The sequence below is a fragment of the Phascolarctos cinereus genome, unplaced genomic scaffold (genome assembly GCF_003287225.1).
Source record: "Phascolarctos cinereus isolate Bilbo 61053 unplaced genomic scaffold, phaCin_HiC Scaffold_1;HRSCAF=81, whole genome shotgun sequence".
Taxonomy (NCBI): domain Eukaryota; kingdom Metazoa; phylum Chordata; class Mammalia; order Diprotodontia; family Phascolarctidae; genus Phascolarctos; species Phascolarctos cinereus.
Window position 1 is genome coordinate 277,090,718 of NW_027555514.1, and position 24,150 is coordinate 277,114,867.

General features: G+C 41.6%; 1 long non-coding RNA gene across 1 annotated transcript in view; it reads left to right on the top strand.

The window, feature by feature from the left end:
* Positions 1-2,437: 2,437 nt before the first annotated feature.
* The window catches only part of LOC110205705 (uncharacterized), a 28,529-nt gene continuing 6,816 nt past the window's right edge, over positions 2,438-24,150 (top strand). Inside the window, exon 1 of the long non-coding RNA XR_002323661.2 lies at positions 2,438-2,613. This is a non-coding gene — a long non-coding RNA (uncharacterized LOC110205705). The remainder of the gene's footprint in view (positions 2,614-24,150) is intronic.

Here is a 24,150-nt window from a genome sequence, read left to right on the forward strand (position 1 = left end):
AAAGGAGGGTCTAGGAGGATGGCTGGTAGGTTGAAGAGAACAGCACTTAGGGAAGGGTTATCCTAAAGGAGGAAGAGCATAGGCTTGTAGACATACAGCTGGGAGAGAGCCCAGATGCTGTCAGAGACCTCTTCACCTTCATCCCAAGCCCCCAATTTCAGCTCCCCATCCTACACTATTGTAAGTGATGAGATTGCCTCCTCATTGAAAGGATCATATGATCTTGAATCTAGAATGGGAAGGAACTTCAGAATCCATCTAGTCTCATCCTCTCATTTTACAGATGAAGAAACTGAAGCCCAGAGAGGTAAAGGGACGTGTCCAAGGTTATTCAGTTAGAGGTAGGATATTCCTCTGGGACTGAAGGGAATGATGAGAAAATAAGTAAGGAAATAGTTTAGGGCAGTAAGAAGTTACTGTATCCACAGCTCCTTGTACCTAGTTATTAATAATTGTAGAAATGAATTAGATTTTCTTGTCCATAAAAATGGAAGAGATCAGCTTAATGGCTTCTAAGGTCCTCTATGGCTTGAAATTTGGGATCTGATCAACTGAATTGATCATCATGTAATCCCTGATTTTCTCAGCAAAGTAGGAGGCAAGGTCTTCATCACCTAGTGTATAGAATGGGGGGGGGCTGAGAATGAGGGCTTGGGGAAAGGCAAGTGAAGGTCTGGAATAGCTGCTGATGAGAGTGGGGTGCTGAAGACAAAGAAGATGAATTAAGCTGGAAAGTGCAGTGGCCTCTGGTCCACTTGAACTTGAGGCAGACTTGGTGGTGGGTTCTGGTTCAGTTCTACAATCCTTTACAGTAGCCAGGTTTTCAGTGTTTTACTAGCTGTAGCCTAGGGAGCTGCAATCCCACCATGGGTCAGTTCACTTCACTTTTCCTTTCCACAAATATCCACAAACCATGTGGATAAACACCTAAGGTCAGGCAGGGAGTCTGGGGTGAGAGAGAGAACATTCATCTCTGAATGATAATTGGTCTCCCTTATGGATGACTTTAACCAAGATGGGGACAGCAACTCACACAGATTTCAGCCATAGAGAAGTACTTCATATACTTTAAATATTCATCTGATTTATGCCACACTCCTATCATACACACATTAAAAATAGAAAAGAGATGTATTATTTTCTTGAATAGGGCTTATCGTTTTACAGATTTGGCTATGTCAACGTCCTTGAAAATATTAAAGTATAATTATAAACATGTTGCTAAGAGACAGGCACCAGATACAATACAATTCAAATCATTGCAAGTGGCCAATAGAAGTGTTGCTAACTGGATTACTTAAGAAAGGAAGAACAGAAATTAGCAAGTGCTGGTAGACAATTGGGACGGTCATGAGCTGGTATTTGGAGAATGTCTGGGCTTTTTTAGCAGAATGAAATTCTGACCCAAGTGAGCCCTTGGCACTTAAGAATGGTACAAGTGCACGGAGGGTCCCAAGACTCCTGATGTGGGCATACCTTTCTGTCTCATATCCTATATTGTAACCGGCAGGGAGTCAGTATGGAAGCAAGCAATATGTGTAACTATGTTGTCCCCTCCCTGGGAATCTTCTGTCTTTTGGCACAAGACTATCAGAATGAGACCACCATTAGGACTACATTTTTTTGAAATTTATCTTTTATGAAGACTAAAATTAGTTTTATCTAAACTTGCTATCTGCCCCAGTGCTTATACATAGTGGGTGCTTAATAAGTGTTGAATGTATGAGTGAAAGAATCCTATCAGCAGTCGCACTTGCCCTGTGGGCTAGCTTGTAGGGGCTAGCTTCCTGAGAAAGTGAGAGTCTATGATGATGTGGTATTGGAAGATGCTTCATGCTCTGTCTCATATAAGGAGATTAACTGAAATTCTGCCCCATTACCCTAAGGTCATGTTTGAGAGCAAAGACATAACAAACCCAGTCTATAAGATCAGTGTGCACCCCGTCCCTCAAAACCAGGATTATCGAGGGATTTCACTGCATTAGGAAAGAAGTTAAGCATCTAGACACCATTTCCACCTGAGGGAAAACTTTCTTTCATTATTTGAACCTAACCCTGTATGGTTGAGAGATCAGACTTGTTGCTTGGAGACCACATTTGTTTAATGCCTAACTCAGGATTTCCAAGTTATTCTGACCCCAAAAATCTTCCAGGAGGTCTGAAGATTGATGTAAGAAGCTTTCTCCTGGTATGCAACTTAGGTGACCTACATGTCTTATCTGGAAATTACATCCACATTGGCCAATTGGCTATTGTTTCATTGCTCCTTTGTTTGAAACTTAGACAATGAATAAGTCATAGAGGTTCAGGGGAGGGGGCCACCAATTTAGGCTCTCCCTTCTGCAGGATGACTTTAATAAACTTAAAACTTTTTTTTTTCAGTTCTGGCTTTGTTCTCAACTGACATCCTTCTATTCTTGCCCAATAGCCACGGGGTTCTAGCTGCATTCTCCAGGAATGATATGAAATCATATGTTTCCCCTTGGATTGAGTTCAGGTCTGAGACTTCCAACATTTGCTATGCACTTCTCTTCCATTATGATGTCTGTGAAAGCATTCCATGCTCCACTGATGTCAGGAAGCTTTCATCCACACGTCTTTCTTCTCGAAACAGTAAGTCAGTCCTTCCATATCTACTCTATTGATAATTTCTCATCCCAGCACTACAGTTAGTTCACAAAGAGAAGGGAAAAGTAGAGAAGTTATTATTTGTTCTCAGCCTGACACCTTCTGCCTCCGTGCCTTTATAAAGACAATTCCTGTTATATAGAATCCACTCCCTCCTCATATCCTTTCTTTTCCTTCAATTCTCAGTTCACGTTACTTTCTTTAAGTAAAGTAAGGAGCCTATCACGACCCCTCCAACTGAAACTGTCCCAAGGAAAAAGGGTATAATGGAAAATTATTGTGGTCTATAGTCAATAAACATTTATTAATCACCTACTATATGCTTAGCATTGTGTTAAGCACGGGGGTGGGGTGGGGTGGAGGGGTGGTATAAATATGAAAAGGAAAGACAGTCCCTGCCCTCAAGTTTACAATCTAATGGAGAAGACAACCTACAGAAGGAAACTGAAAAGAGGAGTGGGAGGTACCTGGCTCCAGGGCATGGTGAATATATCAGAGGAGTCCCAAAGTAGCGCAAGTCAGATGGGAAATGAGGAGATGGCTATTCCAAGACCCTTCTTTAAATTGATATTTTGGAGTTTATGGCTCTAACCTCCAATCCAAGGTGGGGTGGGTAGTGGGGAGGTATGAGTACCAAGGCTGAGTCAATTCTGTAGGATGATGGGGCTTCTCAGTGATGAGGTTCCTGGGGCATGGTGAAGTGAGAAGTAGTGCAACCAGATGCAGAATGAGGTGGGAAAAGCAAAGGTAGAAATAAAAGTGTGAAGACCAACCAATCCCAGAATTTGATTTCTTTTTTGCAGCCAAAGACAAGGTTTATTAGGACATCCATCACATTAGCCAGACTCTTAAAGAATCTGAGCATTACTGAGCTATTGGCTAGATTATAAGAATCTGAGCAGTGGCCAGATTTTAAGAATCTGAGCACTTTAATGGAGACTAGATGGACCTTATTATACAGAGTGTGGGAGAGATCTGACTGTGGGACAGATCTAGGAGTGGCCAAGTAGTCTGCTGGGGACTGTGAGGTAATAGAATGCCAGAGACCTGGACCACATGGCCAAGGGAGAATGGACCCTAGCTAGGATTAAGGGTAGGAAGTGTATGTGGGTGGGGCATAGGGAGATAAGACAATGGAGGGCTAGACTAGGTTAAGGATAACAGAGAATTGGGAGATTGGGTAGGATTAAGGGTAGGAAGTGTATGTGGGTGGGGCATAGGGAGATAAGACAATGGAGGGCTAGACTAGGTTAAGGATAACAGAGAATTGGGAGATTGGGTGTAGCCACAATGAAAAACAGGTTGATGGGATTACAGCCTTTGGCAAACACCAGAGATTTGGCCATGTGGGAAAGTCCAGGGTTTTTCCTTTCTGGCATCCAGATCCCAACCCCACCAGAATTTGATTCTTGTAAGTGATTTTAGTTTCTACCTGATTCAGGAATTTTTAACCTAGGATCTATAGACCCCCAAGGTGTCTGTGGTTAGATTTCAGGGTGTCCATGAACTTGAATGAGAAAAACAATCACATTATTTCTACTGACCTCTAAATGAAGCAGTTACTTAAAAATATAATTCTGAGAAGGAGTCCATAGACTTTACCAGACTGTCAAAGGGGTCCTTGGGACCAAAAAAAAAAGTTCTTAATGCCTGGTCTAGTCTAATTCATACCTGAAAGAAATTCCTATTGGTTTCCAATCTTTGTATAGCTATCTCATGCATAGTAGGTGCTTAGCAAATTCTTGTTGATCTGAATCAAATTGAAATTATTCATTTGCTGAAAGCCATCTGACTCTCACAGAGATCTGTTTGTCCTGTCTCCTCATTATATGGATTATGTGTAACCCTCAACACCATCATCTGAGAACAGGAACATCTGACAGAAGGTATATCCTGATAAATAATAACACATTTTTAATAGCATTATAAGGTTAACAAAATGCTTTCCTCACAATAACTCTGAAAGACAGGTAGGGCATTTATTGATGTTATAACTTTATTTTAAAAAAAATTAATTGATATCTTTTAAAAAATCACCTTCAGTTCCTAATATGCCCTTTTCTCTCCCACTCCCAGAAAGCCATCCATTAGAACAAAGAATAAAAAGGAAAGAAATAGTATTATCATTTTAAAGATGAGAATATTGAGGCCCAGAGAAGTCATAGTGAAGAGATCTAGGACTTTAGGGTGCTGCTGGAACCCCAAGATTGCAACACCAGGCCCTGCCTGAAAGAATTCAACTCAAATCTTCTTCCAGCCAGAGGAAAAGTTTATTAGTGATAAATCACATAGGCCAGGTAATGCCCGTGAGGACGAGCGGGCATGAGAAAGTCGCAGCCTTTTGGGCTTGAGATTCTCAGCCCTGAATGGGCGCCAGGGTAGATCTTATATACTAAAGTGACTTTGGGTGACCAGGCAAGGGTCTGGGAAAATGGTCTGGGAAAAGGGTCTGGGTGAGAATTCTGATTGGAATGTCTAAGAGAACTGAAATGCATCTGAATGAGATCAAAAAGGTGGGGCTAGGGCTTTCAAAGGGAAATAAGGGGACTTGACAAGGGGAGTCAATAAGGAACATAAAATGGGAGCCAGATTCCCTGTGGGGCAAGGGGCTAAGATCTAGATTTGGGCCACACCCCATCAATAGGATTGTAGAGATGAATGAGACTTTAGACTTTGGTCCAATCCCTTAGCAAATTCTTGTTGATCTGAATCAAATTGAAATTATTTGTTTGCTGAGGATGAAAGATGAAAGATGAGAGAGAGAGAGAGAGGAAAGCCAGTCCTCTAGTCAACAAGTTTCAGCCTCTCTGTTTGTCAGCCTCTCTGTTCCTGCTGCTTTTCAGCTGCATAGGAATCTGTCAGAAAGACAGCTCTATGGGCTTGGGATGACTTGGCTTCATTCTGTTTGATACTGGCCTTCTTGCAGTTCCTCAAACAGTATACTTCATCTCTTGTCTTCAGGCTTTTGCACTGACTGCCCCCATGATGGGAGTGTTCTACTGGTTAACCTTTTACTGGCTTCCTTCCAGATGAAGCTCAGATCCCAAATTACCTTGATGTTCACTGTCTCTGGGCAGCTAGGTGGCCCAGTGGATAGAGCACTCGGCCTGGAGTCAGGAAGTCATTTGACCCTGTTTGACTCAGTTTCCTCATCTGTATAGTGTGCTGGAGAGGGAAATGCAAACCTCTGTAGAATCTTTGCCAAGAAAACCCATATGGGGTCACAAAGAGCTGGGAATGACTGAAAAATGACTGCAAAACAACAACAACATGTTGTGTGTGTATGTGTATGTGTATAATCTATGTGTACCAAAATTTTTGCATGTTATCTCTCCCATTAGAATATATGTTCCTTGAGGGTAAAGACTGTCTTTTGCCTTTCATTGTATCCCCAGTGCTTAGCACAGTGCCCTGCACAGAATAAGTGCTTAATAAATGTTTATTGACCAATTACAAGCAGTTTCTTTCAGCAGCTTCTCAGATCTCCCTCCTGTCCTTGGCTTCTTCATTCACAGACTCCTGCTATTTTGATCTATCTTCTAATCCCTCAAATCAGGATGTCCTGAGGAGCCTCGATGCATCTCTAACTTAAAGTTTGGGTTGAAAAATCTCAATCCATTTTATGTTAGATGTATTTTTAAGATATATTAGATATGATTAAAATTATTTTCTTATATGCCACAAATAATCTACATACCATAGTTCTGTGGTCTCAGAATAGTTCTTTGATTCAGAGTTTCCTAGCAATAACCTTCAAAGTTCTGGAAATAGTCATATTCAAAATATCTGTTGGGAAATGTATCTCTATCACTAGTTAATACCTTTCCCTTTGAAGAGCTTTCCTTTCTCTGATCCTCTTAAAATCTAAGGGACTGATTTTTTTTCTCTTGGGTTCTCTTAGCACAGTCTGTGGTTTTTCCTCTAGCTGTTTTTTTTCTTCTGTTTTACACAAGATGTCCTTTTCCTGTCTCTTTCAACAAACAAAATGTCAATATAGGAAAACAACAGAATCCTATATGGATATATAAGGACAGAGATAATTTCACAGTGAAGCTATGGGTGTGAAGTTTTATGGTTTATTATATAACCTGGGGTATAGAATCTTATTCCTGACTGTGGCCAGGGATCCATGGTGGGGCAGGGGCAGAAATAACAGAGAAAGGCTAATGGAGTTACCCCCTCTCACTCTATTCCAATCCAATTGAATCTATTTTAATCTAGTGAGTGTTTATTAAACTTACTGAGCACAAGGTTCTATGCTAGGAGATAGGAATACAAATAAAACAATAATCAACCAACAAGCATTCATTAAGTACCTACTATGTGCCAGGCACTGAGGTAGTTGATGGGGATGAAAATGTTAACATGAAAATATTTCCTGCTGCAATGGAATACTATTGTGGTATAAGAAATCATGAGCAGAATGCTTTAAAAAAACAACAACCTGGAAAGACTTATGTGAACTGATGCAAAGTGAAACTGTTGCGGCTGAGAGGTTGAGAGGTTGTGACCCCTCAAAGACCAGAGTACAGGACGGGTTGTCTGGAATGAATTCACAGACTCAAGCATTCTTTAATTCAAGGTGGCAAAGATTTATTGTTACGCCTTTCAGCGGGCAAGGATTCTTAAAGGATCCTGCAACCTTAAAGAGGTACAGGTAAAGTTTATATAGGATAAAATGCAATAAAACATACGTCAAATATGCTAACTAGGGGATTCAGGGTGGGATTAGGGAGTGGTTAAGGAGTGGTCAGTTCTCAATTGAAACTCAAGATAAGAAAAGTCCTATTATTCAAGAGAGTATCTGGTCCCAGACATCCTGGGCCCAGTGATAACAAACAGAAGAATACTGATGAGCTCTATCTGGTCCTGGAATTTGCTGACACTGGAAGGGGTGTTTTTAGTTCACTCAGAGAGAAAAAGATTAATTTAGGTTTTTGGCCCTTATTGGGGCTCAATTGATCTTAAATGATTATCAAGGGACAGTGTTTCTGAGGCTAGGGAGAAATTGGGGCCCAAGTACAAGCACCCAAACATAAGCACCCAAGCACCCCAACAAAACAAGCAGAACTAGGAGAACATTGTACACAGTAAAAGCAGTATTGTAAAGATAATCAACTATGAAAGACTTACTTATGTAATCTCAGCAATACAATGAGCCAAGATAATTCAAGAAGACTTATGAAAAATGCTATCAGCTCCAGAGAGGGATTGTTGGCGTCTAAATGCAGATCAAGGGATGCTTTTTTTTAAAAAAAAAACTTTCTTCACTATTTTTTGGTCTGTGTTTTCTTTCACAAAGTGATTAATATGGAAATATGTTTTGTATGAGCATAGATTTATAAACTATATCATATTGCTTGTCTTCTCAATGAGGGTGGAGGGGGAGAAGGGAGGGAAAGAATTTGGAAGTCAAAATTTTAAGACAATCTGAAAATTTTTTACATGTAATTGGCATTTTTTTTTAAGAAAAGAGGTCTTGTCCTCAAGGTGTTTACAGTCTACAAACACACACTCACACACACACACACACACACACGTATTACCCAGCTTGCATCAGCGACTACAATGGAGTACTTATTATATTAAAATATTAAACACACTGAAACACAGAACAAAGATGACCACAGTTTAGTGCTGGACTTTTAGTGGCTTTTACAGAGAAGGAAACTGAGGCCCAGAGAGATGAAGTGACTTACTGAAGGTTCTGGCTGTAGTTGCACCAGGATTCAAATCTGCTCATTCACATTCAGGTCTTTTCCATGGCATCTCAGTGCCTCTTGAACACACTGACAAGTGATAGGTCCAGGAAAGCAGAACATACAGGGAAATTTACACTGAAGATTTCATCAGAATGTCCCATCTGCCCGTACAGTATTTGTTCTGTCCATCAGTCAACAACATTTCACAAACACCATCTCTGTGCTGGACACTATCCTAGGTGTTAGCAAACCAATGTCATGTTTTTTTTTTCCAGATTCCAATTTTAGTCCTAACTTAGTCCTAACCAAGCAAAGAATGGAGATGAGAAGTAACTCTAAATCTAAGGAACAACATGAACAAAATGCAGTTATAATTCTGAAAGCATCTACTTGGACTGAATAGAATCTCAGCTAGGAGACACTATGGAAGTTATTTAATCCCAAGTTTTATTGTTACTATTGTGGAAACTGAGGAAGAATGAGGGGAAGTGACCTGCCCAAGGTCACAGAGCTAGATGTTGGCTGAGGAAGGGCTAGAAGCCAAGTTTCCTCACTCTCTAGATCCATATACAATCTACCATTCCATGATCTGGGAGTAAGTAAACTATGGCCCTCCTGAGACTTGAGGTTTTCATTTTGGAATTGAAAGCCATGTGATCTTTCTCTCTGAGTCAATCAAATTATCGCTAAGCATTTATTAGGCACTTATTACATACCAGGAACTATGCTAGCTTCTAGGGACACAAAAATAAAAATGAAGTGTTCCCTGTCCTCAAGAAGCATACATTCTATTGTATCTATACAGTAGGTATTTAGTAAATGTTTGCTGAACCGAATCATTGAGTTATAGGTGAAAATTCTGGGGCCAGAGGCCAAGAGTCTGTGAAGTGGTTCTAAGGAATAGCTGGAATCTCCCCTCCCCCAAGAGTTACCCAGACCTCTCAAAGACTCTACCAAGTAACCTGCTGTGTCCCTCCTGTCCCCCATCAGCCACTAGGGATCACAGCCACTAGGGACCATACTGTTATCCAACAAGGATGAGACTGCAGATCCTGAGAAGGAAAGTAACGGAATTGGCAGCAGAGATTAATGCCTACCCAGGCGCTATTTGAGGGACGCAGCAAGAGTCCAAATGCGCCAGGCTCTCTCTTACAGTGTTCTGGCTCAGGGCCACCCTTACCTATCACCCAAATAAGGAGGGGGAATCCTGGGTCCTTGCAACACCTGCAGTTTCAGCAGTTGATGATGTGGATTCCCAAGTCCTCACTGTTAAAATCCCTCCCCTTAGTCATTAGTAATAGTTCATGTTTCTGTGATACTTTATGGTTTACAGAACAATTGCCTTAGCTTACTAGATTTGCATCTGAGTAAAACTGAGACAGGGGTCCTACTTTTACAGGCTATCTACAATAGGGTCCCTCAGTTGCTCTTCTCTCACTCACTTCTTAACCCCTTATAATTTAGTTTCTGACCTTAAAGATTCTGAGATGTTGGAGGAGGATAGTGCAGGGACTTAAAACCCAGTTTAAGGAGTTGATACTTAATCCTGGAGGCAACAGACCCCTAGAATGGTAGATTTACAGCTGGAAGGGCCCTTCGAGGTAATCTAGTCCAGCCCTTTAATTTCGTAATTGAGGGAGCTGAGGCCAAGAGGTGTTCAGTGATCTGCTCAAGGTTACATAAGGTACTAAGTGGCAGAGCAAACATTTGATATGTTTTAATGTTTTTTTTTCTCCAATTACATGTACAAACAATTTTAACTTTCTTCTTAAATACTTTTTGAGTTCCAAATTTTTTACCTCTCTTCCTTCTTCCCTTCCCCCATATTGAGAAGGTAAGCAATTTGATGTAGGTTATACATGTGCAGTCATGCAAAACATATTTCCATATTAGTTACGTTGTGAGAGAAAACAAAGACAAAAAACCCCAAGAAAAATAAAGAAAGTAAAGAAAAAAGTCTGCTTTGATCTACATTCAAACTCCATCAATTCTTTCTCTGGAGGTGGATTGCATATTTCATCATAAGTCCTTCAGAATTGTCTTGGATCACTGTGTTGCTGAGAATAGCTAAGTCATTCACAATTGATCATTGTACAATATTGCTGTTACAGTGTTCTCCTTGTTCTGTTCATTTTACTTTGCATCAGTTTATGCAGTCTTTCCAGGTTTTTCTGAAGTCTGCCTGCTCATCATTTCTTACAGCACAATAGTATTCCATCACATTCACATACAACAACTTGTTTAGCCATTCCCCAATTGATAGACATTCCCTCAATTTCCAATTCTTTGCCACCACTAAAAGACCTGCTATAAATATTTTTGTACACGTGGGTCCTTTTCCTTTTCCTTTTTTTCTCCTTGGGATACAGACCTAGTAGTGGTATTGCTTGGTCAAAGGGTATACATAGTTTTACCGCTCTTTGGGCGCAGTTCCAAATCAGAGCAAGTGTTTGAACCCAGGTTCCCAGACTCCAAATACATCCTACATGCCACTGTACCTCACTGGCTCTAAAAGAGAGGCATTGAAAAAAAAATTTGAGTAGAATGGTGACAAGGTGAAAGAAGTAGGACCTGAGAAAGGAATCTTCCTTTCCTGAGAATTCCCTTGAACCAGAATATGGTATTCTGGCTAGGAGCAGGGCCTTAAAGGACCTGGGTTAAAATACTAAGTATTAGTGATGCTAAGTATATGTGTGATTTTAGGCAAGTGATTTCACAATTCTTTGCCTCAGTTTCCTTATCTGTAAAATAAGGGAGTTGGATGAGATGGTCTCTAAAGACTTTTCTAGCACCAGATCTGTGAATTGACATCTGTCACATTAATAGCCTCATTTTTCAGATGGGAAAAAAAGAGGTACATTTCTGTCCATAGAAATTATCTGGGAGTAGAGGGTCAAGTCCTAATGATAGAGAATCCTAGAATCTTGGAGCTGGGAAGCTAATATGGCATATTAGCAAGGACCTTGGACAGAGAACCAGACACAAGGGAGCCTAATTCTAGTCTCAGCTCTACCATTAAGCAGTTGAGGAAGTCATTGTACTTCTCTGAGGGTCAGTTTCCTTTTCTGGAAGGCAAAGGAATTGTGTGAGACAAGGTCTAAGGTGTCTTCCTGCTCAAAGAGTCTCTGAGGTGCAAGCCACCCAGTCCAACTCCCTGGCCAGAGGGGAATTAAACCATATAACATTCTTGACAAGTAGGCTTCCCAACTCTCTGTGGACATCTCCAAGTGACACCAGGTCTAAAAGTTTCCATCCCAGGTCTTACAATGTAGACACTGCCTATCTCTACTCCCTAGGCTCTGGCTCTTGTAAACTTTGTTTTGTTGAACTTCAAATAAGACCAGCTCACTTCCTAGCAGAAAGCTGGCTGCTGATACCACACTTACTGGACACGACAGAGATGAAAAGAAATGGGTCACAGCCACAAAAACTTGCCAGGAAACTTACGGCGTCTCCCAACCTCTTGAGGTGAAGGCTTGATATTTGTCATTGTGCCACCAAATCAATATGCCAAATGGTTCTTGGGAACAAATAAGCCTCCATTTCCAAACATTTTTTAAATGGATTCTCCAGAGAATTAAAAAAAAACATACATTTTTATTGTGCTCTATATGACAGTGAGGCAGTATGACAGGTAGTGGATAAAGAACTGGCCTTAAGTGGAAGACTCGGGGTCAAGCACCTTTTCTGACATGCCCTGGCTGCCTGACCCTGGGCCAGTCACAAATTCTCAGTCTAAAGGTACCATCTAAGACTATATCTTGTAGAGAAGATGTCAACTTGCATGGGTAGAAGCAGCTTCCTCATTTGAAAGTTCTCTAAAAAATGAAAGCCCAGGTTCAGTGCATATTCTTTATATACATTTATTTTACATTTTTTGAGGGGATGATCTTTGATTTAGATATACAGGCAATTCCCAATTAGATGTCTCGGCCACCCTTAATAAAAGCTTATCAGTAACTATTATGCAATTTACCATCTTACAGCAGAGTTTTCAAATGCTGTGGGGACATATCCTTCTGGAAATAGCAGGGAGAGCAAAGCAAAGGCAAAAATTACAGATAGTTTTGAGTATAAACACCCACTTTTTTCACTGAAAAAATTCATGTAAAATTAAAATGAAGAAAAGCTAACATGGTGCATTTGCTCCAATTCACCATCAATGCAGCCTAGCGATAAGAGAGTCTGCACAAACAAAGCCAATTTAAGAAGGTATGCAGGTGTGTGTGTAATCTCAACAAGGCCATGGTCTGTCACTGCTACCATCTTTCAGAGTAGTCTCATGACACAGATGAGTTGTATTGCACTGACGCTTGGTGCATTTGGACACAAAACATGTAAATTCCAAGATTTAAAAAAAATCTTATTATGTTTTTTCCATAGGTGAATAAAGAGTACTCCAATATGTCAATGAAGCAGCACAAATTTAGTAACTCTTCATAGCATCTCGGCTATGTGAAATGAGTTTTCTGAGGTAGCTACTGTAAAGACAGAATATTGATCTGGATCAAAGCATGAAAAAGAATGAGTGTTAATATTAACAACAATATCATGTTTTGAGAAATTTGGCTTCCTTAAATTAGCTCTAAGTTGCATTAATGATATTATTATCATGATTATTTCACAAATTATAAACGTGAAAATTGTAAAGTGTTTTTATCAAGTATCTGGTGGGGGGGGGTTAAGTAATTTTTAATGAATGGTCAGAAGCCCTGGCAAGGCAAGATGAAATCAATTCTGAAACTCTCACATACTTGGCCCCCTCGGCCCCCAGGATCCTTCTCTCCCTCTGACTGAAAAGAGTGAAGGACGGACTTGGGAGAGCTCTTCCATTACCCTCCAGGAGGGCTTTTAGGGAATCCACCACATCATTCCCCACCCAGTTGCTTTCCTGACTTCCTGATCTCCAGAAAGTCATCATTCTGCAGGATGAAATCAACTCTGAAATTTTCCACTCCTCGGATCATCTTCCTCCCCAGCTACAGCCCTTCATTGTGCCCCTTCTCCCTCCATTTGCCAGGTAACCCATCCCCCTCTCCTGCTTTTTAGCTTCTTCACATGAGTTGTCTTCCCCTGTTCGATTGTAAGCTGAGGACAGAGACTGTCACATGCTTTTCTTTGCCTCCTCACTGCTGAGTCCAGCGTCTGGCACATAACAGATGTTTAATGAAAGTTAATTTTTACTCTGGCTTTGTTTCTAGTGTTTTGCTGATTGTCTAGATTTAAGAAAGTGATAAAGAAAATATTAATAATGCAAATTAAACTTAAAAGTGTCTTCTGTGAAATTATTGTCCAGAGAGCTGGTTCTTAAACATTTACCAGCACACCTCTGCTTACATCTGATGTTCTCATCACCAAGTTCTGACAATAGTTACACAGTTCTTAGAGATCACTGGCATTTCTCCCCCAAAGATATAATGATGGGATATCTTTACTAGATCGCCGTCTAAAATCACTGGGCCAAAGAATCCTTGGAAAGGAAATTATCAGGGGCAGTTAGGCACAGTGGATAGAGTACCAGCCCTGGAGTCAGTAGGACCTGAGTTCAAATCCGGTCTCAGACATTTGACACTTACTAATGTGTTACCCTGGGCAAGTCACTTAACCCCAGCTGCCTCACAAAAAAAAAATCTTAACTACTTCTTGTGACTGAAAAATATATGATTGACCTGTGGACAGAACTACAATACAAAACTGAGGGGGAAAATAAAACCTGAGATCTAACATCTGACAAAGTCCCTTGAGGATGGCTGCTATTTCATAGGGACAATCTGGTCCTTGTTTCTGGGCTATTTAAAAGCTCCCTCTGCATTAACTCAGGTGTCAAATACAAAAGTCACATGAGGCCATGACATTCCCAAGTGCTACCTGAACCAGATCAAAACATAATTGGGAAATATTTAACACAATAATACAACGAGATATAGATAATGCATTTTAAAACTGTCAATATGCAGCCTAGAGGGATCCTTAAGTATGGATAAGTAGCTTATGTTTCTCTAGCTGAGTCTGAGAGCCAAATGCCCCAGGGACATGGTACCAACCTCCCTCAGGAAGGTCCTTGCTCAGCTAAAACTTAAATATGATGCCTTCAGCCACAATGCAGAAAACACCAGAGAAACCCCATTTCAACGATGTTTGTACTTTTCCTAAAAACCTACATCAAAGGCATGGTCCATTTGTGATTCCAAGTCTCTTCTACAAGAATATACACAATGCACTTCTCCTGGAATTCAGTATCTCTTTACAGGTAGAATATTGGTGCTGTCTTTTGTAAAACAGTGGCAATTATCCCTAATTTTTTTTTGCATTATCCAGAAAATGCAGGGGTTAATTCTGTACCCAATTCAATAAGCAATTATTAAGCATCTCCTTCCCTCCCTCCACCCATTCATTCCTTCCTCCCTCCCTCTCTCCCTTCCTTCCTTTCTCTCTCCCTTCCTTCCTTTCCCCCTTCTTTCCTTCTCCTCCCTCCCTTCCTTCCTCCCTCTCTCCCTTCCTTCCTTTCCCCCTTCTTTCCTTCTCCTCCCTCCCTTCCTTCCTCTCTCCCTCCCTTCCATGCAAGGCTCCTACTCTGTACAAGACGTTTTGCCAAGTGCCAGGGATAGGAAAGTAAACAATGAACAATTACTGCTGCCAGGAAATTCACATCCCAGGTGGAGAAATAACGCAGAGTGAAGCATAAGGTAGTAGTGACTTCACATTGATGAGGGTCACTTCTGTGGCACTGTGAAGATGAGGCAATGCCGTCTGCATATTATTTCACTCTGACTTCATGAGCCCATTAGAAAATCTCTTCAGTTGTCGCTTTCCCCATTTAAAATTCTGATTCCGAGCACCTGCTGTACAATTTACCTTACAGGGTTAATGGAGTGTGTGTGTGTGTGTGTGTGTGTGTGTGTGTGTGTGTGTGTGTGCCAAGAGGGTTAAGTGACTGGCCCAAAGTCACATAGCCAGACTGTGTTACAAGTAGCAGTGGAACCCATTTCTTTTTAAAATATTTTATTTTTTCCCCAATTACATGTAAAAACAATTTTTAACATTCATTTAAAAAAGTTGAGTTCCTCATTCTCTCCTTCCTTTCTTCCTTTCCCTCTCTCTCCCCTGAGATGCAAGCAATTGGATATAGGTTATGCATGCACAAGTATGCAAAACACACGAACCCATATCTTTTTAACTAAAGCTGGTCTCTAGCCAATAGGTTGTACTATAGGAGAGAAGACTGAGGGTCAAAAGAGTTTAAATGACTTACTAAAGACCACCTAGTTAGCAAGCATGAAGGCCAGGCTGGAACTTAGGTCTTCTAAATCGATTATGGAGGGCTCTTTGCATTGGCAGAGGAAGTGTCCTCATCTGGGAGCTCCCTAAACAAATATTAGCATGTTCCCCAGTTCCTGTCCCTATTCTGATCTTCCATGAGAGGCATGGAAGTGGAAGGATAATAAGAAATGGATTATTTTTATTTTTATTGTTTTAGGCGATTGGGGTTAAGTGACTTGCCCAGGGTCACACAGCTAGTAAGTGCCAAGTGTTTGGTCTGAGGCTGGATTTGAACTCAGGTCCTCCTGACTTCAGGGCCAGTGCTCTATCTACTGGGCCACCTAGCTGCCCCCAAGAAATGGATTCTTGAGTAACTTATGTTTAAATTTCATCTCCAATGCTAACTAGTTGTGTGACTCTGCGCGATCCTGTCCCCTTCCACCACCCTCATTTTCCTCATGTGAAACATGGAGATGACACATTTCATATCTCTGGCTAAAGTCTCTTGTAACTTTTAAAGTGCTTTGGGGGGGGTGTTTTTTCCACTTGATGTTGCCCAACCCCGTGGCCATTGTGGCAGAGACACAACATACACAATTCACATCGAAGAAACTTGAACAAGGATCCTGGTTCTCCTCTTTGTTGCCTGCACGATCTTGGGCAAACGGCTTCATTTCTCGGGTCCATTTCCTCTTCTCTAAAACCAGGGAGTCTGGCCACCTGCTTTCCAGGGCCCCTTTCAATTCCCAATCTCTGATGCTATGATCCTCTGACTAAATGACCTGTGATGTCCTGCGCTGTTCAGAATCTCTGATCCTGTCACTTTACATGGGCACATCTTCCCGCTTGGCACCTGGATTTACGTCACTTCCCCACAGATCAATGAGCAAAGTTGGATCCGTGAACATATCTGTCATTGTCTTCTGTGACGTTAATGTGCACGTGAGTGACACCTGGTCTGAGGCATGTCTCCAAGGTAGCATCGTGTTCTGCATTGAGGCTGTCACTGAAGCAATGAGCACCAAATGCGAAGGGAAGCTCATGGATATTCCCTACACTCTCAGTCACTTGTGTGACCATAAAGATGTGCTTAGCTCTAGAAAACTGTCTGTGAAAGCCTGCCTCTTCCCTGCTTATATTCTCATTGGTGAGCCCCTCAGTGCAAACATAGATTATCCTTTCTCATGAAATCTTTTACAGAGATGAAAAAGGACGCAGGGGGCTTAGGAATGTCTTCCATCTTCTTGGTACCCTTTATTGGGAGTAGGTGGTGATAAAAAATATTGACCAGGACATTTTTCTTTCTTTTCAAATCTCTTCTCCTCTGAGGTATCTTAAAGGTTGGTCACTGAACAGCTTCCAAAGATGTGTCACCTCTGGCAGGGATTTTGTCTGCTTGTATTTGTTCAAGTTAAGACACTTTTAACAACTTTGTCTATAGATTGTCATTACTATGTATCCTTTCATATATCTAGTCTTCTTCCCTTCCCTTCCCTTCCCTTCCCTTCCCTTCCCTTCCCTTCCCTTCCCTTCCCTTCCCTTCCCTTCCCTTCCCTTCCCTTCCCTTCCCTTCCCTTCCCTTCCCTTCCCTTCCCTTCCCTCCCTTCCCTTCCCTTCCCTTCCCTTCCTTCCTTCCCTTCCCTTCCCTTCCCTTCCCTTCCCTTCCCTTCCCTTCCCTTCCCTTCCCTTCCCTTCCCTTCCCTTCCCTTCCCTTCCCTCCTTTCTCCCTCCCTCCCCTGCTCTCCCTTCATCCCTCTCTCTTCCTCTTTCTTTCTCTTTCTTCCTTCCTCCTTTCCTTTCTCCCCTCTCCCTTCTTCCCTTCCTTCCTCTTCTCTCCCTCCTTCCCTCCCTACCTCCCTCTTTACCTTCCTTCCTCTCTCCCTTCTTTTTCCCTCCCTTCCTCCTTCCTTCTTCCCTTTTCCCTCTCTCCTTCCTCCTTTTTCTCTCTTTCCTTCCTTCTACTGAAATAGAAGAGTTCTAATACAATTATGTCATTGACACTGCTGATATGAAATCACCATGGATACATTGGTCCCCACATCTGTTAGTTGACTTCCTTCTAATTGCATCTACTGATTCTCTCTGGACAATCCAGTATAACTTGACAAGTTTTCTGAAGGTTCATTTTTCTTGACCAATTTTTGCTTATAGACTTCCATTCTTCTCCATCAAATGACCTTGGACTCTAAATTTCACAGCTGCATCACTCTACTTGGCAAGGAGATTAAGGGTTTGCTGTCTGGGGCTATTTCAAGGTTATTTTAACCTCCCCCATGTGGCAAATTGTTTCAAATTGGTTACAATTCTCTAGGGAATAAAATTAGCCAGATTTACAGAAATACAGATTTTAGAACAAAAAGATGACCTAGTCTAACACCCTTATTTTAAGAAGTGGGAATCTGAGATTAATAAAAGTTCACCAGCTTGCCAATGATAAACCAGACATACATCACAGGACAGATGAACCCATGTCTCTTGACTCCAAAGCTAGGGTTCTTTCCACTATATAATCAATGTTTTCACTTTTGTTACATTTGCCTTTGATATTGACAACTTATTTTAATAGGTTGGGTTGCAGTTTCTGTAGTGGGATGAAATTTTGTCTGACTTTTATACTTTCTTCTAACCTATTTACTTTGACCTTTGCTCTAACCACTAGATAATGTGACTGCACATATGCACAGCTGATTTGGAAATGAATCACACCTGCCACCAGTTACTTCCTGTCTCTTAAGGTGTAGTCAACTGAATTTTTTGTTTTTGGAGTGTGTACATGATGCCAACTCATAGGATCAGACATTAGAGCTCCAAGACTTTAGAAGTCATCTCACCCCACCCCCTTGCTCACACTTTATTGTTGAGGAAGCTGAGAAATAGAGAAGATAAATGACTTGTTTAATGTCAAAGAAGTAGAATTTGAAACCAGGTTCTCTTGCTCCAAATCTAGTACGATTTTGATGAGTGAAGTCTAATTGGCACCATCTAAACATCTTGTGGAAAATATCGATGATACTTAGGTGGGAGGCTTCAGAGCTGTCTATGAATTTTGCTTCATTACTTCATCCTAAACCATATTTGCTAACATAGATTTTGTCATTCTCCCTTATGACCACTTTTGGACTAAAGCTAATTGTTTTATAATTTTAGAGTAGAAAGGGAAAGAAGAGGTTATCTAATCTGACCTCATTACTTACTGAGATGCAGAGAAAAATGAGGTGCCCAAGGCTATGGAGTGAATGCCATCCAGTTTTTAAACTTAAGTATTACCTCCTTTTTCTGCCTCCCTCTTTCAAATATCAAGATATATATTAATAGTTTGGAAGACTTTTTTATTTTTCTAAAACAAATGGAGAACCAGGTAGTTAAGAGACTAGGAAGTCTTCCAACCAACATAATATCCATACAAAATCTTCCAGGCCCAATGAGAGTGACTTTCTAACCTTTCGGCAAGTAACGGGAGAACCAAGGGAATAGAAGCAGAAGAATAAGTCAGAGAATCGGGTCTGACAAAACCCACCTCCATAGCTTGCAACCTGACCATGCTCTCTGGAGTAGTTTTAGTGTGGAAGTAGCCAATATGGTGAAGATGAGTCCAAATTTGTATTACGCTTCTAGGCGGTGAAGAATGTCACCAGAGCTAATGTGACCTGTAAGAAACCATGGGCTTGGAGCCTTCCTCATTATCCTCATCAGTCATATCATCATCACTAGGAATTCTGTAGCATTTTAAGGTTCACAAAGCTCTTTACAAATTTTATTTCATTTAATCCTCACAACCACCTTGGGAGGTAGGTGCTGTTATTATCCCCCTTTTTCAGATAAGGAAACCAAGGTGGGGAGAAGTTAAGTCACACAGCCAATAAGTATCTGAGTCAAGCTGTGCTCTATCAACCTAGCTGTCCCCAGGCAGATACAAGAAGCTCAGCCCAGAGGTAGCCATCATACTGGTTGCTATTGCTACAACTAATATGGAATAAAGTCCCTAGTATGGTGGGATATCTGGTAGATAGATGATGCACATAGCACCTAGTCATATAGGAAACCCCATTAAGCCCTTAGGTGTCCAGTAGTTCAGTCCTTAGGTTGCTGGCTGAAATAGGATGTAGAATGTAAACTCCTTGAGGGAAGGGACTGTTTTGCTTTTCCTTTTGCCCCATTCAGTTCCTGGCACATAGTAGGTGCTTATTGAATTAAACGGGAATTAAAGTGGTAGCCTATCCAAACAGAAGAGCCTAGACTTTCCTCTCAGTAGACTAAAAGATAGACTTATCTATCCTTCCCTGGGGATAATGGCTGAGAACATCTCCTACATGTCCTCCCTCTGCCCCTTTGAGCCCTTTCTTGAATTGGTGAGTTTTCCCTTCCATCTTCACTTTAAGGAAGGACATATAGATGAGAACAATCTATACCTTGCCAAGCTACTTGCTAGATGGCTCGGGAGGAGAAAGTGAGGCTGGTGACTTTGCACAGCCCTCTCTCACTTAAACCCGATTCACTTGTAAGTCATGGCATGACCTTCTGGATGTCATGGTCCTCTTCTAGATGAACAACAGCAAGGAAGGGCATGGACTAATCATCCTTCCTTCTCTTAGTTTATCAACCACCCTGCCCATCTTTGTATGTGCTGTCTTGCCTCATTAGAATGTAAGTTCCTTGAAGACAGGGACTTTCTTTTTGCTTGTATTTGGATCTCTAGTGCTCAGCTAACCCTAACCCCAACGTTAAATGCTTGTTGACTGACCACATAGCACGTAGGTAACTCCCGACACAAGGGAGCAAACCTCATCCTGTGGAAGATGTCCAGCCAATGAGATGGCTTATAGGAGTCACTGGATGTGAATTTACTGTGTGTGAACATTGTATCTTAGATTTCATGTACTATAAGTTAATAAACAGAACTGAGTTCAAAGTCTACCTCAGACACTTACTAGCTGTATGACCCAGGGCAAGTCACTTAACCTCTCTGTGTGCCTTAGTTTCCTTATTTATAAAACAGGCATAATAACAGCATTTACCTCCCAGTATTGTTGTGAAGACAAAGCAAGATAATGTATATAAAGTGCTTTGCAAACCTTAACGCATTTTATAAATGTTATAAATGTTTATAAGTGTTGGTTATTATTTTTTGCAGCTAGGTGTCACCATGCCTGGAGTCAAGAAGACTTGTGTTCAAATCCAGCCTCAGACATTTAGTAGCTGTATGTTCCTGAGCAAGTCACTTAACCCTGTTTGCTTCTGTTTCCTCATCTGTAAAATGAAGATGTTGGACTAGATCAAGGGTGGGGAACTCCAAACTTTGTGGCACAAATCCCCTTGTAAGTTTAGATTTAGTCAAAGGGCAGCACTTGAGGACCTAGAGGGCCACATGTGACCTCGAGGCCATAAGTTCCCCACCCTTGACCTAGATGATCTCCACTATCCCTTCCAACTCCAAATCTAAGATCTCTCCTTTCTACCCCCATGGCCTAATCACCAACTACCTCACCGTCTACCCTGGAATTCATGCCCTGGAGGATCATCTACCCTAGGGCCCCACTCTTATGCCTGATGATCTTCTTTCCCAGAGCACTATTTCTGGACAGCTCTAGCTATGTTTTATTAACTCCATCCCTTCTGGCCACCTTTACCAGTCTCCTCAGCAGCCACCTTACCCCCCCACCCCCCTCCATGCCTCATCAAGTTATGGGACCACAAACCGCGATCAGATGAACTCTGTCGTGGTTCTCTCCTGTTTCCTGGATAGGGACAACAAAATATGTCACTAGGTGTCCACCATTTGTTGACAAACTCCACTGTAATTACCTAGATGGGAATCTGGGCAATGAACACAAGGTCTGTACGCGAGATGGACTTGAATGTCTCTATTGGTCCTTCCATTCTAAGGCAGCTAGATGGCGCAGTGGGTAGTGCATGGACCTGGGGTCAGGAAGACCTAAGTTCAAGTCCATCCTCAGATATTTGCTAGCTGTGTGACCCTGGGCAAGTCATTTAACCTTTGTGTGCCTCAGTTTCCTCAACTATGAAATGGGGATAATGATAGCATATATCTTCCAGGGTTATTGTGAGAATTAGGTGAAATATGTAAAGTGCTTATTTAGAACAGTGACTGGCACATAGTAGGTACTTAATAAATAATTAGAACGTTAGCGAAGTTGTCCAGTGGATGAAATGTTTAGTTGGGTATTAGGAGACTTATTAGCTGTATTGTAACTGGCAGAAAAGTGATAATGTTTAGAGTCCTAGACCTGGAATTAGGAAGACGTTAGCATCAAATTCTGCTTTGGATACTTTTCAGACATGCAATCTTAGAAAAGTCACTTCCTTCCTCTGGTCTTCCATTCCTTGTCTATGAAATGAGGGGGCTGACATCAATGAATTTGATAGGGTCTCTTCCAATTCTAAATCGACAATTCTTTCACTCTATAAGGCACTTAAACTCTGATAGCCACAGTTTTCTAATCTGTAAAATGGGGGTAATAATCCTTGTACTATGTACTTAAAATCTGCAAGCCTTAAATGAAATGTTCTCGTGGAGGTCATGGTCCTTGGAATTATTGTCATTTAGTTAAATTTGTCAGATATACCAGAGCACCTTACTGTTTCCTAATGAATTTAAAGATATATTTCCCCCAAGTTTTCTCTTGCTTTCTTCACTTTGTTCAGTCTTACCGGGCTCTTCCTCTACATGTTCCACCAGTAAAATCTGTGAAATAATGTCAGAGCATCACCACAGCAACCTCAGAATAAGGACCTGGCAACTGAGATTGCCAGTCTAGACAGCCCAGATTTGTCCTAGGATCTATAAAGTCCAGCAACTGGATCCCATGTTCAGCTGACCTCCAATTGTCGTGCTCTTCTTGTGCTGAATTCTTTTGTTCCCAGTCTACTCATTCATTTAATTGTTGTCCTTATTAGAGACCATTTGCTCTTTTAAATAGTGTTTGTTGAGCTTGGCAAATGTCTGCCAGTTCTCAGGGCTTGGCTGGCTCCCGGCATTCAGCCACAGCATCTCTCCTCAGGGGAACTGGTTCTGCAGTGGGCAGCAGCAACATCAGAAGCTAGGATAAAGTGGCAGGCACAAGATGGCAGCATCGGTCCTTGTAAGAAAGATAATACAAACCCTTTTCTTGGGAGATGCCTGCAGGAAAGCCAGATGTTTGAAATTTGGCTAAGCAGGACACAACTGCCCAGGCAAGGTGAGATTTCCCATTGGAAAGTTAATCACTTTGGCAATTCAACAGCATTCAGATCTTTTCAAATAAATGTAGAAATGAAATTTCTCTGTAGCGTAAAGGACTCTGGACTGGGAGTCAGGAAAGCTGGGTACTCACTCCAGAGAGCTGGAAGGGATCTCCCAGGCCATGTAGTCCTCTCTCCCACTTTACAGATGAGGAAACTGAGGCCCAGAAACTTGTGAGCAGAGGTCTAGAGCAGTAAGGGACCTCAGGCCATCTTGTCCAACTGCTTTATTGTACAAATGAGGAAACTAAGGTTCAAAGATATGAAGCGACTGATGCGCTCAGTATCACAAACTGGCAAGTACCAAAGTCATGTCCTCTTAATATAAGTCTAGGGCTCTATCTACTACGTCACATAGCCATAGGTGGAGAGCCACCTTCTTTTTGAAGATAATAACAACACCTTTTGACAGCAATTTAAGGTTTACAAAGTGCTATCATCACAGCAACCTTGCAAGAAAAGAGTAATATTTGTGTTTGTGTATGGGGTGTGTGTGAGTGTGTGTATGTGTGTGTGTATGGTGTGTGTGTATGGTGTGTGTGTATGGTATGTGTGCGTGAGTGTGTGTGAGTGTGTATGTGTGTGTGTATGGTGTGTGTGTGTATGTGTATGTGTATGGTGTGTGTGCATGTGTGCGTGTGTGTATGTGTGTGTGAGTGTGTGTGTGAGTGTGTGAGTGTGTGTCTGTGAGTGTGTGTATGTGTGTGTGTATGGTATGTGTGTGTGTTTGTGTGTGTGTGTGTGCGTGCATGGTGTGTGTGTGTATGTGTGTGTATGGCATGTGTGTGTGTGTGTGTAGGTATGTGTATGTGTGTGTGTGTGAGTGTGTGTGTGTGTATGGTGTGTGTGTATGTGTGCGTGTGTGTATGGTATGTGTGTGTGTGTGTGTGTGTGTGTGTGTGTGTGAGTGTGTGAGTGTGTGTCTGTGAGTGTGTGTATGTGTGTGTGTATGGTATGTGTGTGTGTTTGTGTGTGTGTGTGTGCGTGCATGGTGTGTGTGTGTATGTGTGTGTATGGCATGTGTGTGTGTGTGTGTAGGTATGTGTATGTGTGTGTGTGTGAGTGTGTGTGTGTGTATGGTGTGTGTGTATGTGTGCGTGTGTGTATGGTATGTGTGTGTGTGTGTGTGTGTGTGTGTGTGTGTGTGCGCGCACATCTCTAGTGCTTCGTCCAGCGCCTGGTAAGGCAATGAGCAATTAATAAATGCTTGTGGACTGACTCTCGTCATTTTATACATGAACCCAGAGGAAGGAAATCGCTTGGATGAGAAGCTAGACCTCTAACTTCCGTCTCCCTACTCTTTCTATTAAGCAACCTATGT